A 17,175-nucleotide genomic window follows, 5' to 3' on the forward strand; every position below is an offset into this window, starting at 1 on the left:
GACTGACTGACTGACTGACTGACTGACTGACTGACTGACTGACTGACGGACGGACGGATACAGTTGAACCATGATGGAAGATAAATACAGAACTTTTAGACTCAGGTCATCTTCTGATGCAATGATGTAGCTGTTTTGGTCAAACCTTGAAAAAACAAGCTCACTTTCTTGCAGCAGTGTGTGATGTCATGCTCAGAGCACATGTTGAAAATGACTCTCAGCTACAAACACTTCAGATTTTACTCAATATTTGTTAAACTGACTGAGTTATCACCATTTTTGTGTTGACTTATTTGTAAAAGATGTACATCCAGTGATTAATTTCTGAAAGTAAAAAAAGCTGGATGAATTATGAATTATGTGTTTTTGAGATACAATAAACTAAAACCACACCAAATTATTTGTCAATATCTGTAATATTGACTAAATTGTAGCCATCTTTGTGTTGGCTAATGTCATTTAGCAGTGATGAATTTTGAATTTGAACAGTGTAGATGAACATCCAGTGAGTACTTTCTGAAAGTCTCATTAAAATCAACAAAGTTCATGCTCAATCATCTAGGTATCAAATCCAATAATTCTCAGTCTGGTCAAATCCATTCAGTAGTTCATCTGATATTTTGCTAACAGACAAAGTTGACTCCAAATAGTTGATAGCAAAATGTTTAACAAATATTTTATGCAAGCTCAGAAAATATGTTGAGGATGATGCCCAGCTACCACCACCTACATGTTATATAAACAGATGTTAAAGTTGATATATCATAATTTTGTCTTGTTATTCCAGTTAGATATTAAGGATAAAAATTTAAAAACCTCATAAGACATCCCTGTCCAAATGTTAGCCTATTAGCTGAAAAAAAAATTGGCTAACCTTGGAGTTTACAAGATGTTTTTTATTGGGTAGCTGTGGCTGAGTGGTTAGAGCAGTCGTCCTACAATGGAAGAGTTGAGGGTTCAATTCCACCAGCAGTCACATGTTGACATGTCCCTGGGCAAGATACTGAACCCTCATTGCATCTGATGTGTATGATCAGTTTATGAATGTGATCTAAAGCTCTGATTAGTCTCTATAGATTCAGATGATGTAGTAGTGTGCTGTATAAATGTGAGTGTTGGAGGTAAATGAGGTACATATTGTGTAGTAAAGAGCTTTGAGTATCTTAATAAGATATAAAGTACAGTCCATACATTGCTGGTAAAAGTTTTTTTAATTATTTTGTCAGAAAACTTTGTATCAGTGTGTTTGTGTTGCACAAAGAGAACAGGACAAATAAAGGACAGGCCATGTCTCTTATCACCTGCCTGTCGTGATCTGAGCCACAGCAGCAGAGCTTAGCTGAGGCACACGCCACGTTCTGAACAAGAGGGGGATGCAATGGAGTCGGAAGTCATCTTTACAGTAGCATGAATCTGTGCCTTTCTGTGCAAAAATGCTCCATATTTATAAAAGATAAGCACAGACTGAGTGAGGAGAGAAGGTTGGCTATCAGACATTTGGTTTCCGTCTCTGGAAGTCAGAGGTGTCAGCAGAAGACAAGTTGAAGTGCAGATCTGATGGGCCAGGACAGGAAGCCAATCATTGTCTTCATGAATTCCACACACGCTCACACACATCCACGCACTGAGGCATGCTCAGACACGCCTCCGTACGGTAATCCAGTGTGTTAGAATAGTGCGATGATTTGTGCTGCTCTGGCTTTTACAGCTGGGCGTTATCAGAGTTGTCAGGCAGGAGAATCTGCAGCGCAGGAAAACGTGGCCGGGGTAGAAAACAGTTCTGTCAGGGTGAGTGTGTGCACGGAAACTGGGTTTGTGTGAACTTGTAAAAGAAATCTGAAGAGCTGCACTTACTCCTTTTTGGATTTATTATTGCCCGCTGCTGAAGGAGATGCGGCAATATAAATGTTTTTGCCTGTATGTGTTTTTTTCTTTGCAGTGTTAGCAAAATACCTCATGAATGAAAGGATTTAATGAAACTCAGGAAGTAATCATTATACATCTATAATTAATTAACATTAGGAGTCAACCAGATTCAACATAACCACCACAGCTAACTGACCTTAGGAAACAAAAAAAGACCAATCAGTTAATTAACTAATTAACAAAAAAAGGCTAATTAATTAATTAATTGGTCAAAAAAGGCTAAATAATCTTACAGCTCAGATTCAAAGCTGTTGTTATAAAACTGCCTCCTTATGCTGTGAAGATGAACTGTGCAAACATTTGTTGATAGAATCTTTATTACAAATTTGCTCTACTGACTTTGTTGATTTGACCTCAAGCTTAAAACATTTGAAGTTGCAACAAAGCGTTGGTTACGTATTGTAACTCCAGATTCTATGAGTATATGCGTAGCCCTTTAAGAGCTGTCGCTGGTGGGTTTATCCCTAGGCGCTCAGCACTGCACTGAAAACATTAGTCCACGCCCACCTGCTGTGTGGGCCTTTCCCCCGGTCTGTATAAATTACGGTGGGACCGGGAATCGGCTCCCAAATAGCTTTTCTCTTCAGCCATTTAAGAACCAGTGAGGCCCAGCGCTTAAAGGGCTACACCTATACTCATAGAATCTGGGGTTACAGTACATAACCAACGTTCTATTTCATAGGCTTCACCCTTTAAGAGTTGTCGCTGGTGGGTTAAAGGCGAAGCAGGATGTAGTCTATGCCTCACTGGGTCCACTCAGACACAACATGAAGCACATGCTTGCACAAAAAAAACATTTCATCACTCAGCCTTCTGTGTGCGTAATTACACGCTGCGTGATTGCGTGCTCCATGCGCAGGAGCGCACCGGAGAAAAGATCTCTGGTGAGGAAAAAGGCTGAGATAGCAGACCTGCTGCTGTGAATAGGAACAACGGAGGATACGAATTGTAACAGTGTAACAATGAACAGAGAAGACCAACAGCTCCACAGGATGAACTGATTAATAACGATAAAATCAGCAGTCATGAACTTGTGACTGATAATAAATATCTCACACTGGGACTGCATGCAGGCAGGTGTGAGCTCAAAAGTGAGGCTCCATGAAACAAATAATCAGTCTGTCAGAACCCTGTGAACAGAATGGGTCATGGAGAAAGTAGAAACATCACGTAGATAAAAACGAATAATTGAACATGACGATGGCCAGGCAGCCACCATACAAATATCCTCCACTGTCATCCCTCCATGCAGAGCCATGGAGAATGAAAACCCTGTGGTGGAATGCGCCGAGATTCTATGGAGGATCCAGTCCAGATGAACTGTAAGCTTCAGAAATAGCCTCACACAACCAGTGTGAGAGGTGCTGGGTGGATAGAGGACGTCCTGAAGAGCTGTCCCAGTAATGCACGAACATACGCTGAAAATGGCGTAGTGCAGCCGTGTGCACCACGTAACATGAAAAATGCATGCATAGGACAGAAGAAGGTGAGATGTTGCTTCCTCCTTAGAATTATGAGGAAGAGGATAAAAACCCATCCAAGGTTATCGCTCTCGATCTGAATGAGCTTGTGATGCTTTTCAGAGCAGGGTTAAAACGCAGTACAACTGAACTGCCGACAGTTTGAATTCTGAGACATGAGTGAGCAACAGAGAGAGCAGATAATCACTTACTCTCTTTGCCGACATCAGAGCTAACAGCAGGGCTGTTTTAAATGACAGAAATTTAAATAAAACCTGATCTAAAAGCTCAGAAGGAGCTTTGATCAGAGCGTGCAGGACCATCATTAGGATCACTGTGGAGCTAGTGGACGTGACACCAGTCTGTGTCTCCGTACACCTTTCAGGAAATGCTTCATCAATGGGTGATTAAAAACTGTTTTGTCACCGAAAACCTCGTGACAGGGAGAAATAGCTGCAGCATAAGTCTTAATTGTGCTGAACGCTAGATCTCTGTCCATCAGCTGCTGCAGAAAGGACAGCACGCCACCTAGTGGACATGAGATGGCCTCTACACTTTTTTCCGTGCACCGTGCAGTGATTCAGATCGGTTCTCATGGAGGGGGGCACAAAGATAACCCACCTCTTCTGGCGCACAGGATCTATGCGCAGGCGGGCAAACCATCTCTGAAGGCATCTCATGTGAAGTAGGCCCAACGGAACCACGATGTGGGCCGCTGACATCGTCCCAGGCATTGCATAACAGGTAGAACTGTCATTATGCTGTAGGGTTTAACATGGTGGAGCCGGGTTTGATACAGCAGAGCTGAGCTGACAGAGCTTCGGTTCTCAGCTGTGATAAATGGCCCTCATTGTTGCTGAGTTAGCTCCACTTCCAAATAAACGATCATCTGGGACGGACAAACACAAGTTTTTCCCAGTTTATAGAAACCCCAGGTTTGCAGGTGTAACACTAGTGTTTTGGTCTGTGTGACAGCTTTCCAATTGGACTATGTTAATAAGAGCAGATCATCCAGATAAAAGGATTTCTCATTCCTGCCATGTGTAATGACTGCAGAGCCATCTCCACGCATTTCGAGAACGTGCGTGGGGTGTTTCAGAATGATGGAAATGTGAATATGTGCTCTTCAGATCCATGGAGGTGAAAACCAGTCGTTCTGGTGAAGTTCTCCAGCAGCTGTTGGAAGATCTGGAAAACACGTTTTTTTTGTCAGAAATTCCTGAACTTCTGACTGGAGAGATGAGCTCTGTTCTGGAGAAGACAGAACTGTCTCTATAATCCTTCTGAAACGGTGGGGGTTGAGCTGCGAACTGTAGCGTGTAACCCCTTCTGATCAGATGGTCCATCCATCTGTCCAGGGAACACACTCGCTGCACTCTGAGTAGCGCTCGGAGAGCGGGCACGCATTTGTGTTGTGTCATGTTTCTCATGAAGGTCAACCATACTAAAAAATCCTTACTGGCATCACTCGCTCCGGAGATTCTCCAGGGGAACCCAATGGGGGCTCCGACAGAAAAAAGGTTGTATGTATGCCTCTGTGCTGGGCCCAGGCTGCGGTCTCACATAGAGCTGAGGTGAGTCGGCATGCACCGAAGGAGGCGTGAGTGCTTCTGAGTGAGACGCCGTTTCGGTGGAGGCTGCAGCTGTTGTAGAGAAACATGTTTACTCCCGCTGCGCTGTGAGTGGGCAGAAAAACAGCAGAAATTAAAAATGGGCTCTGGCTGAGAGACGAGGGCTTTTACCAGACTCGGTCTGCTGAAAAAACATAATTTTAGCTGATGTGGCAGACGAGTGTTGTGATATTTACTGAACTGCAGTGCCTTTTAAAACGCTGTTTAGAGGTCACTGGCTCGTTCTGTGTGGGGAATGTGTGAAGAGAGGCAGGTGAGAGATCAGCTGATCTGACAGACTCAGATGAAAAAACTTTCAAAGGTGTTTTTGTTTTATATCCAAGCATACATCATCAAAAAACACATACCTTCCCCTCAAGGATCTGTTACCTGGTGGAGGGGACCGGCGGAGAAGTGGGGCGTGAAATTGCTGCCGCAGCTGTGGAGTGCCTCTGGTGCTGTTGCTGGCCAAGGCGGTCCCTCCAGTGGCCAGAGGGGCAGATGGACTGTGACGTCACCAGTACAGTCTCTGAGACCTTCTCGGACCTCTGCGATTCCTCAAGGATGGTCCTGAAGTTGGCCCCGAACAGTGCCTCTGGGGTGATGGGGCCCTCCAGCAGGTCTTTCTACAGCCTCTCGGACATGGATGGCGAGGGGCGGAGCCAAGTGGTCCTCTGGATCATGGTCATCCAGGCGGCAATGCGGGATAGGTAAATCGCAGAGGTTGCACATGTTTAAGATGACATCAGCAGCTTTACAGAGAGAGCTCTTTGTCTCCTCTAGCAGGTCTGCTTCTTCCAGCATCTTCCAGATGCTGTAGACCAGCAGGGCGATGTTGTTGTTCACTGTGGCCGTCTGGGATGATCACTGGTGAGCTCGGTTGGAGACCTTGTCACCATCTGGTCATGCTTCTCTGGAGGGACAGGTTGCTGGTCCATCCTGGAAGCGTTTTCCCCAAGGGCCACCTGCCAGGCTTGGCTCCGGGGAGGGGAGGGGGACCGAGGGTAAAACCCTGATCGTTAAAACCCTCCACTCTGGAGATGGAGGCGAAGGTGGAGACGGCTGTCATCAGCTTGCCAGCCCAGCTGCAGCCTTGTTCCAGTGTGACGTCACAACTGGACAGCGAGGCAAGATGAGGTCAGGGCGATGAGCCCGGGCGGAGCCAACCTTGCCGCCAGATCATCCGATCAGGGTGGAGGGAGGCGAGGGACGGAAATTCCCTTTGTGTTAACATCCTCCTGGATTATGTCGGGCAGTTCCGAGAGGAGGGCAACGCCAGCTGGGAGCGGTGTGGTCGCCGACGTGGGAAGATCCGAGGTGGCTGAACATTCACTCGGCCACACTTCTTCCGTCCCTACGCTCTTCAGGAGGGAAGGTGCTGCTCCGCATCGCCTTCCTCGGAGGAGTCATTCAGTTCTCTGCCTGACTCTGCATCAAAGAAGGCGGTGGTGTCGTCCCGCGCATAGCATCCCGGCACAGAAAAAAAACATTCAGCGGAGCTGCTGCCAACAACGCCTTTTTCGAGGAAATCATCTGATTTACCTCAAGAAAAAACACGTTAGAAAAGGCAGTGGCATCGTCCAGTGAGTAGCGGCCCCCCATGGAAAAACATTCGGCTGGGCTGCTGCTAACATCGCCTTTGAGGAAAACATTTGATTACCGCGAGGACAAACACGTTAGAAAGGCTGTGGCGTTGTCCAGCGGGTAGCGGCCCGCCACGGAATAAACATTCAGCGGGGCTGCTGCTAACATCGCCTTTTTCGAGGAAATCATTAGATTACCACGAGGAAAAAACGTTCGAAACGGCAATGGCGTCATCCAGCTGGTAGCGGCCCGCCACGAAAAAGTACTCTTCGGCGCTTATCTTGAACAAGGCTGCTCATCTGCTTCTCCTCGGGGAGGAAGAGCTCACCGGGACGGCAGGAGGTTGGCGTGGCGGAGACCCAGGCAGCCTTAGCAAAGGTTGTGCCGGTCAAATGTGGACAACGTTCCTTCTTCGTTCTTCTGACAGTGCTAGCTAGCTGACTGAAGAAAAAATGGGAGCCGATTCCTGGTCTCACCGTAATTTATACGGACTGGGGAGAGGTCCACGTAGCAAGTGGGTGTGGACTAAAGTTTTCAGTGCAGCGCTGAGCGCCTTAGGGATAAACCCATCAGCGACAGCTCTTGAAGGGCGAAGCCTATACGAAATAGAACTTGATTGTCAGGAAATCTTCTTTTTTTTTGTCTTTTCAGACATCCATGTTTGGACGTGTTACTCTCAACCTCTTTGATCTGAAAGCGCTAACAGTACTGATGATTTGCAATGATTTGCTAGCTGAGCATGTTTTCTGGTACGGTGCAAATTCAAACACTCAAAGGGGAAGAATTCTCAACTTGCATGCTTCAGAGCCATTTTAGTCATTGCCACATAAGGTCACCCAAATAAAATACTTCAAACCACTAATACAGGCATAAACTAACAATCATGTGACTCAGGCTATTAGAATATAACATTTTTGCTGTTGTGTTTTGATATAAAGACTATTGCTGTTTAGAGTAACGCCACTGAGTGGTGAGTCTGATTAGAATCCCAAAATTCGATTTATTGTATTCTTAACATATTAGAGAAAGCGACACAAAATGGACTACTTAAAAAAATAGTAGTTTGAATAAAGGTCCAGCATTCCTTGAAGGAATGAATATCACCTGCTGTATTTAATGCAAGAGTTTTGACTGAGATCATCTTGAAAAGTCTCAGCTATTTCCACACCCAGTTTTCACTGAATCGCTGTAAAATTGATGTGATAATAGCTAAAAAAATACTGTGTTTGTTGGCACCAAATAACTGTGGTAGCCATCTTTATTTGAATTGACTCCAGAAGTTAATGATTTGTTGATGTATACTGAATGATTGCTTTCTGAGCGTTTTAATAAAACTGGTCCAGTAGTTTAAGTGATCAAAGTTCATGCTCAATCATCCATGTACAAAATCCAATAATGGTCAATCAGCTTATCTGGACAGTTTGTTTTTTGTGGAAGGACGTTTCGCCCTCTGTCCCTCTCTCTTGAACCACTTTGGCTGTAGCTGCCTGCCTGGAAGAAGTCGACGGGGGACAGGACAGGACAGCCCCCAGAAACCACCTTATCACCAGCAAACTGGTTGGTCCACTAAAGGACTGTACTACTTAGTGGGGAAAACAGTTTACTTGGGACTCCTCAGACTGATAAAGCCCTCTGAATAGAGGGTGAAACGTCTTTCCACAAAAAAGAAACTGTCCAGATGACCTGACTGACATTATTGTTTCAAGTGATATTTTGCCAACAGAAAGACGAGTGTAACGCAAACAGGTAATACCACAGTTTTACGTAAAAATATCACTCAACGTGTAGCACTCAGTGTTGCAGGTGATATTCATCTACTAACGCACCATATTTTATCTCAAGACCTGTAAAATTTGCTGAGTTATAGTCATTTTTGGATTAACTAAAGGAAATTGACTGAGGCAGCCATCTTGAACTGGGCTGACTCCAAAATTTAATCGTTAAGGTATACCCAATAATTACTATCTGGCAGTTTCATTAAAATCTCAAGTGCATAGACGTCACAACAATTATATGTGAGGGGGGACATGTCCCCCTCACATTTAGAGAATACTCAAACCACTAAAAATCCACTCTGTTTTCCTGGCTACTTCCAACAATTCACCACACCACATGTAGTGTTTCACCAAGGTCATGGCAGGAAGCTCCTCTCTTGTGTTTTTTTTTTTTGTTTGTTTGTTTGTTTTTTGTTAACGGGGCAGAGGGGAGAAGGGAAAGACGCCTCTCTGTTGTGCACTAGACTGGACTATTGCAATGGTTTATTATCTAGGTGTCCCAATACTTCTTTAAAAAGTCTTCAGTTGATCCAAAATGCTGCTGCCAGAATGTTAACTGGAGTTAGTAGGAGAGATCATATCTCTCCAGTTTTAGCTTCTCTCCATTGGCTCCCTGTCAAGTCCAAAATTTAATTCAATATCTTACTTCTAACCTACAAAGCTCTCAACAACCAAGCTCCATCTTATATTAGAGATCTTATTGTTCCATATTTTCCTAACGGAGCACTTTGCTCTCAGACTGCAGGTTTACTTATGGTTCCCAGAGTTTCCAAAAGCAGAACGGGAGGAAAATCTTTCAGTTACCAGGCTTCTCTCTTGTGGAACCAACTTCCAGTTTCTGTTCGTGAGGCTGACACATTGTCCAGTTTTAAGACTGGGTTTAAGTCTTTCTTTTTGATAAATCCTATAGTTAGGGTTGGCTTGTTAAGCTGTTGTAGACTTAGACTACTAGAGGACAAAATGACCTCATTTCCTTAAATGAATTGTTAAAATTGAATAGTCTTCATTTGATACTAACATGTGATTCTTGACCTGCCATTGTGTATCTGTTCCTACCAAATCCAGCTGGTTGAAGCAGCTGGCCGCTTGTCCTGAGTCTGGTTCTGCTAAAAGTTTCTTCCTCATGAGGGAGTTTTTTCTTTCCACTGTCGCCTTCATGCTTGCTCAAGATGAGAGTTCTGTGATGTAGTTAAACTCAAAACAGTCTGCTCCTCAGATAAATGGTGTTAAATTATTATATTTAAATTTAATATTTAATATTATATTTAAATTATTTATGAATGTTTCTGTTCAGTGCCCTAAGACGACTTCTGTTGTGACATAGCACTATATAAAAAAACTGAATTGAATTGCACTAGCTTAGCGCTATGTTAGTGCCAGCAGTTGTCGACTGGTTTGAGGGATGTTAGGACGCATGAGAGAAGCGGCACATGCTCTATTCACACAAGGAGAGATGTTGGTCAGGCTACTTCTTGTTGTCAAGTTAACTCTAAAATAGTTACTGAATCAAGTGTTTATTTATGTAGGTAAATGTAGGTGTTAAAATACACCAAAATGCAGGAAATGGCATCTACTTTATTCAAAATTTTATGGAGGAGGACTTCCAGACCCCTTCACCAGTGTGCCCTCCCCACCCCACCCCCACACATTACAAATGCTTCTGACACCATTGCTTAAGTGGTTAGTGAGATACTTTGCCCACAGACAGGCACAGTTGACTCCAATGTGTAAAGTCAAGGTTCTAAAACAGATCTAATGTGTACAGATTATGTGTTGGGGATGACACTCAGCTACCACATCAACATTTTTTTGTTGTTTTGCTTTGTTTTGTTTTTTTTGAATGTCCAGAGGACCAGATTTAACTTTTTTAGATACCACATCAACTGTTAGCTCAACCTCTGAGAAAATGACCGAGTTACAGCCATGTTTGTGTTTTATAAGTTTGATTGGCTTTTAATTTTCCAAGACTTTGTCTTTTAATGTGTGTTAAACTGGTTCTATGCATTTCATTAAAAGTACGTTTAGCACAGTGATGTTGCTGCTGATAGGCTCCTAGACAATTTGAGATGATGAGGTTCATATACACTCAGTTTCTCCCTGAAGAGGTCCCGTTGTCTTTTAAACAGATGTAATGGTTTTCCACGTGTTTAGTCCCAAGTGAGCTCTGACAATAAGGTTCATTGGTGCGGGAGGAAGATGTAGAAACCTGCCTGAAAAAGAGATTGTACAAGAGAGAATAAAGCTGATTGGGTTTTTTGGTTGGGGATTAAGGAGCTTTTTACTTCTGTGGTTCCCAAGGGCTGAACAGTTTCCTGCCTTTATGAGTTTAGCAGCATCAGAGGAGGTGATGAATGGCCTTTTTAACAAAACCTCCCTGATTAACACAAATGAAACCAAATGAATGGCAAAAACTCAGTGCATGACAATTCATGTACATTATCCAAGCGACCTTGCTTAGTTCATACCAAATCTGTCAATGATAAGTTGAAAGAAAGGATTTTTTAAATCAATTTGATTGAATGAGACTAATTAATCTCTGTTCCAAAAAGTTGTAAAACAGGCATAATATGTAATATTTGTCATAGTCATGTGCATTAGTGGTTCACAAAATAAGAGCAGAGCAAATGCTACATAAAACGCACACATAAGATTTTACAAAAGAATATTAAAAATGTCAAACACAAAGAGAATCTCAGAGACCAGATAGTTTTCCTGGTGTGTCTATCAGGAGAAGCATGTGGAAGTTGTGCTTTAGATTAAATTAATTAATATCATCCAAACTATAAAAGATTGAGATGAAAACCACTATTGTCCTATTCCAACTTGATTAGCAAAAAGGGCAGCACGGTGATGCAGTTGGAAGAGCTGTCACCTCTCAGTAAGAAGGCTGCCAGATTGAATCCCGGCCAGGGGCCATTCTGGGTGGAGTTTGCATGTTCTCTCTGTGCATGTGTGAGTTTTCTCCAGGTACTCCAGTTCTATTTCGTATAGGCTTCGCCCTTTTAGGCCCTCGCTAGTGGGTTTTATCCCGTCATGCAAAGCATCGCACTGAAAAGTTAAGTCCATGCCCACCTGTTGTGTGGGCCCCACCCGGTCCGCATAAATTAAACTGCTCCCATTTTTCTTCAGCAAGTTAATAGCACTGTCAGAAGAACGAAGAAGGGAAGTTGTCCAGCTTGACCAGCTCAACCTTTGTTAAGGCTGCCTGTGGTCCCGCCACGCCAACATCCTGGCATCCCAGTGAGTTCTCCTCCCCGAGGAGAAGCAGACGAGCAGCTTTGTTTCAAGGTAAACGCCGAGGAATATTTCAATGCCATCGACCCCTTTTTTTCTTTTGTCGCCGAATCTCGGAGCGAATCGGATGGTTCCTCCGGGACAGGCAACGTCAGCAGCAACCCCCACGGCTCACTCCCTCCTGGAGAGCATAGTGTCGGAACGAGGGGGGCTGAGCAGATGCTCCCCCCCCCCCCCCCGGGCCTTTTTCGCATCGGCGACCACACCGCTCCCAGCCGTCGGTGCCCTCCTATCGGAGCTGCCCGGCATAATCCAGGAGGCGGCTGACATGAAGGGACTTTTTTTTTTCGTCCTTCTCCTTCCCCCGCCCAGATCGGATGATCTAGCGGGAAGGTTTTTTGGCTCCACCCCGGCTCGCCGTCCTGATCCCATCTGGCCTCGTTTCCCAGCAGTGACGTCCTACTGGAACGAGGCTGCAGCCGGACCTGGTAGACTGAGAGCGCCGGTTTCCACATCCGCGCCCATCACCAGAGTGAAGGGGTTTTACCGAGTGGAAATTCCCTCGGTGCCCCCCCAGAGCCAAGATTGGCGGAGGCTCTCGGAGCAAAGATGTCCAGGTTGGACCGGCATCCTCCGGGGAGGCATGACCAGATGGTGACGTTGCTCTTCAACCGAGCTCACCAGTGTGCATTCCAGGTGGCCGCAGCGAACAATACGTTGCGCCACTGACGTAAAGCATCTCAGAGGCCCGAGGGACAGACCTTCCTGAGGAGACAAGAGTTCCCTCTGCAGGGCGTCTGACGTCACCCTCAACCCGTGTGCCTCGTCTACTATCCCCACTCCCTGTCTGAGAAGCGGACATGCTGTTCGGAGCCAATTTTCAAGGACATGCTCAAGAAATCGAAAAAGCCGGAGGAGGTGTTGGAGACTGTGCGCCATCTTCCCAAGCCGCACACCTCATCCCGCCCCCCGGCTCGCTGGAAGGATCGTCGTGGCCAAAGGCAGCAAACAGAGACGTTCCGCAGCTGCAGCTGCGTCCTCCCGCTCCGCTCCAATGCCAGCCCCACCCGTCAGAGAACAGCCCTTCTCATCCCGGCAACCAGCAGTTCAGTGTTTCCCAACGATCGCCAACAGACGGCGCCCTGGGACAACAAATCGCAGTGCTCATGGGGGAGAAGATTCAGGAATGACTCCTTGCGGGGGATGTGTGTGTGCAAATGATGACAGGAGTTTTGAAATAAAACACGAACATCATTCAAAGATTAAAGTGTCTGATTCAGCCTGTCTGTCAGTTCAAATGACCTCACATTGGCTTCTCCTCACACATCCTCCACACAAATAGGTTTTTTTAAAATCACTGCAGCTCAAAGAACACATAGAACGCTCGCGTGACACAGCAGCCGAAAGTGAATGTGTTCAGAAGATCGAGTCCAGTGGGAAATTCTCATTCTCAGCTTGAGGTGCGCGCTGCTTCCTCTCACCGCAGCGGTGTCAAACGCGTGCTCCTGCGGCGCCGGCTTTTTTCACCCAAACGGCGCAGCGTTGATGAGGGCGCGCACACCTTTCCTCAGCACACGCCAGCTCACATCAGCATGAATGTGAGCCCGCAGCCCGAGCGCGGCGTAGAAGCACCACGCACCTGTGGCAGCCCTAAATCTACACGGTTCCGCATGCTCGGGGCACACGCACCTTCCCTCAGCGCATGCCGGTTCACATCAGCATGAATGTGAGCCCGCAGCCTGAGCACGACAGAAACACCACGCACCGTGGCAACCCTAAATCTACACGGTTCCGCATGCTCGGGACGCGCGCACCTTCCCTCAGCGCACACCAGCTCACATCGACACGGATGTGAGCCCGCAGACTGAGCGCGGCACACATGACGGCGGTGATTGGCGTTTATAAATAACGTGACGCAGCATAAACGCATGCCCGCTTCCCGAACGTTACGCGGAGTGGCAACGAGCGTGCACTCTAGACAGATGGATGAACCGTTCTTATTAGCGGGGGATTCACGCTGCAATTACAGCTCAAACCCCCGTTTAGGGGAGTTTTAGAGATGGTTTTGTCATCCTCAGTCCAGATCTCATCCCTACACACAGAAGTTCAGGAAATTTCTGGTAAAAGATGTCATTTCCAGGGTTCCCGGCAGAGAGGAAAACACAGGATTTTACTCACATTACTTCCTGGTCCCAAAACGGACCGGAGGGATATGAACCATTTTGGACTTGTCAATTTTTCAACACAGTTTCACATGTTGACAACCAGACAGCGGTTAGAAAACATTCAGTGAAACGATTGATTTATCTCCATCGATCTGAAAGACGCCTACTTCCACATCCCGATCAACCGTTACACAGAGCAGGGATGAGAATTTTATTTTACCTAGATGATTTGTTGCTGCTGACTGTTCCAGACAGGAAGCAGCAGTGTGGACCCAGGTGTTGACGTCACACCTGTTAAATCTGCTCTTGGCCATAAATTGGGAGAAAAGCTCGATTCTCTCGGCCCAGACGATCATTTATCTGGGAGTGGAGCTAACTCAATCACCATGAGGGCTCGTTTATCACAGATGAGAATCGAGACTCTTAAAGACCAGCTTCGCCACGTAAGGCCTGGCAGAGTGGTAACAGCCATTTCTGTCATGAAGCTGTTAAGGATGATGTCGTCAGCCCACACAGTGGTTCCGCTGGGCTTACTCCACATGCGACGCCTCCAAAGATGTTTTGCTCGTCTGCGTGTGGATCCGGTAAAGCAGAAGAGATGGATGATCGCTGTACCTCCCTCCATGAGAACAGACCTCCAACACTGGTGAAGCCCCTGGCTCTGTCGGAGGGAGTCCCTGTCAGCAGATCTACGTCACTCGTGTCAGTCTTCACAGACGCGTTGCTGTCAGGTTGAGGGGGAACATGCCTATCCCGAGCTGTAGGGGCGCTGTGGCCACCTCACACAACAGCTCATTTAAACGTTCTGGAAGGTCGCATGGTTTTGAATGTGATTCAACACTTTGCCTCTGTGCTCCGGAATCAACGGGTTGATTCACACAGTCAACAAGTGACTGCAGCATACATAAACCGGCAGGGGGGTGTGCGCTCAGCCCAAATGTTACACATTGCGAGACGGTTGCGGTATTGGGCACACCAAAATCTGCTCTCTATCAGAGTAGTGTACATCCCCGATGTTCTGAACAAAGGGGCAGATGGGATGTCCAGGGGCAGTCCGCGACTGGACCGTCCTTCCAGAGCTGATGGCTCAGACATGGCAGAAATTTGGCAAAACGGCCGTGGACCTGTTTGTAACATGAGAGAACGCTCAGTGTCAACTATGGTTCTCACTGACCCCGCGAGACGAACCACCACTAGGGGTGGACGCGTTTTCTCACAGCCCATGGCCCAAAATGCTTCTTTACACATTTCCTCTACTCCCTCTGATATCACAGTTTTCTGAACCGAGTTCAGGAGGAGGGATTGACAGCTCTCCTGGTGGCTCCCGAGCACGTGAACACACCATGGTTCCCAATTCTACGACGCCTGTTATCGGGGCGCCCGTGGAAACTGCCGAGAAGGGAGGACGCTCTCCTCCAGTCGGGAGGAGCGATCAGGAGTTACCCAGAAATAGGCCAGCACCTTTGGGTCTGGCCGCTGAGCGGACCCGCTTAGAGAGGATGGGTCTCTCTGGAGATGTAGTGTGTACGATCCAGGATTCACGTGCTGCATCTACCACAGTGCTGTACACATCAAAGTGGACAGCTTTCAGTGCTGGTGTACAGAGAAAGGTTTAGAGGCCACTTCATGTCCACTAGGTGGCGTGCTGTCCTTTCTGCAGCAGCTGATGGACAGAAATCTGGTATTCAGCACGATTAAAACGTACGCTGCAGCCATCTCTTCCTGTCACGAAGGTTTCGGGGACAGAACAGCTTTTAATCATCCGCTGATGAAGCGTTTTTTAAAAGGTGTACAGAGACGCAGGCCTGTTTCACGCCCACTTGCTCCACAGTGGGATTTAACGCTGGTTTTGTGAGCCCTGATCAAAGCTAAATTTGAGCCACTGAATCAGGTTCCAAATAAATTATTGTCTCTTTAAACAGCCCTGCTGTTGGCTTTAACATCTGCTAAGAGGGTGAGTGATTTATCTGCCCTCTCTGTCGCGCCGTCATGTCTCAGAATTCAGGCTGATAGCAGCTCAGCTGATCTGAGACCTAATCCAGCGTTTATGCCTTAAAACATCATGAGCTCTTTTAAATCAAGAGTGATATTGTTGGAGGGTTTTTTCCCTCCTCCCCACAGATCAGAAGAAGAAGCATCTTTCCATCTTCTCTGTCCTGTGCATGCGTTGACGTGCTACATAGCACACACGGCCGCAATGCGTCAGACTCAACATTTGTTTGTACATTATAGAGATGCATCTGCAGGTCGCCCGTTATCCACCCAGTGCCTGTAACACACAGGTTGTGACTGTTGTTCTTGTTCTATTGTCACTAATCAGTTCTTGACTATTGTTACCAATCAGTTCATTTGATTAATAATCAGTTCACTTGTTATTATTAATCTGTTCATGTTGAAGAACCGTGGATCTGCTTGGTTCACTGCCTTTTTCAGCCTCTTCCTTTTCCCCGTTGAAAACTTTTCTGGGGCATTCATGCACTCAGAACGCATAACTACGCAGCACGTGTCTGTGCATGGTACGCGTAATTACGCAACGCGCAATTACGCACATGGAGAGCTGAGTGACAAGACATGTTTGGGCAAGCAGGCCCTTCATATGGTGTTTGACTGGACCCAGTGAGGCGAGGACCACATCATGCTTCGCCTTTTAACCCACTAGCGAGGGCCTTAAAGGGCAAAGCCTATACAAAATACAACATTGGTTACATATTGTAACCCCAGATTCTATGAGTATAGGCATAGCCCTTTAAGCGCCAAGCCTCACTGGCTCCTAAATGGCTGAAGAAAAAGCTATTTGGGAGCCAATTACCCGCTCTTAACGTAATTTATACGGACTGGGTGGGGCCCACACAACAGGTGGGCGTGGACTAAACGTTTCAGTGTGATGCTTTGCATGACGGGATAAAACCCACTAGCGAGGGCCTTAAAGGGCTATGCCTATACTCATAGAATCTGGGGTTACAATACGTAACCAACGTTTCCACCCACAGATCAAAAACATGTATGTTAGGCTGACCAGTAACTCTAAATTGTCCATAGGTGAGAGGGAATGGCTGTTTGTCTCATTTGTCTCTAATGCCCCTTTTCCATTAGTACCTGTAGTACCGGTACAGCACGGCTCTACTCTACTCGGTACGGTACAGGCTGTGTTTCCATTGTGCTTTCAGTACAGGTTCCAGTGGGCGGGGTTCAAATTGACGTCACCACCTCTCACCTGCTGGTGGCGCTGAGACGCAGAAACTGTTTTCAGTACAGGTAGAGAATTTATGTTATTTTGAAGTTGTGTGTATGTATGTATGCATGTATGTGTGTATGTACATGTGTATAAATATATATATATATACACATATATACATATTTATACACACACACACAAATATATATGTACACACACACAAATATATATGTACACACATATGTG

The sequence above is a fragment of the Nematolebias whitei genome, chromosome 5, assembly GCF_014905685.2.
Source record: "Nematolebias whitei isolate Nwh7 chromosome 5, NemWhi1, whole genome shotgun sequence".
NCBI classification, from domain to species: Eukaryota; Metazoa; Chordata; class Actinopteri; order Cyprinodontiformes; family Rivulidae; genus Nematolebias; species Nematolebias whitei.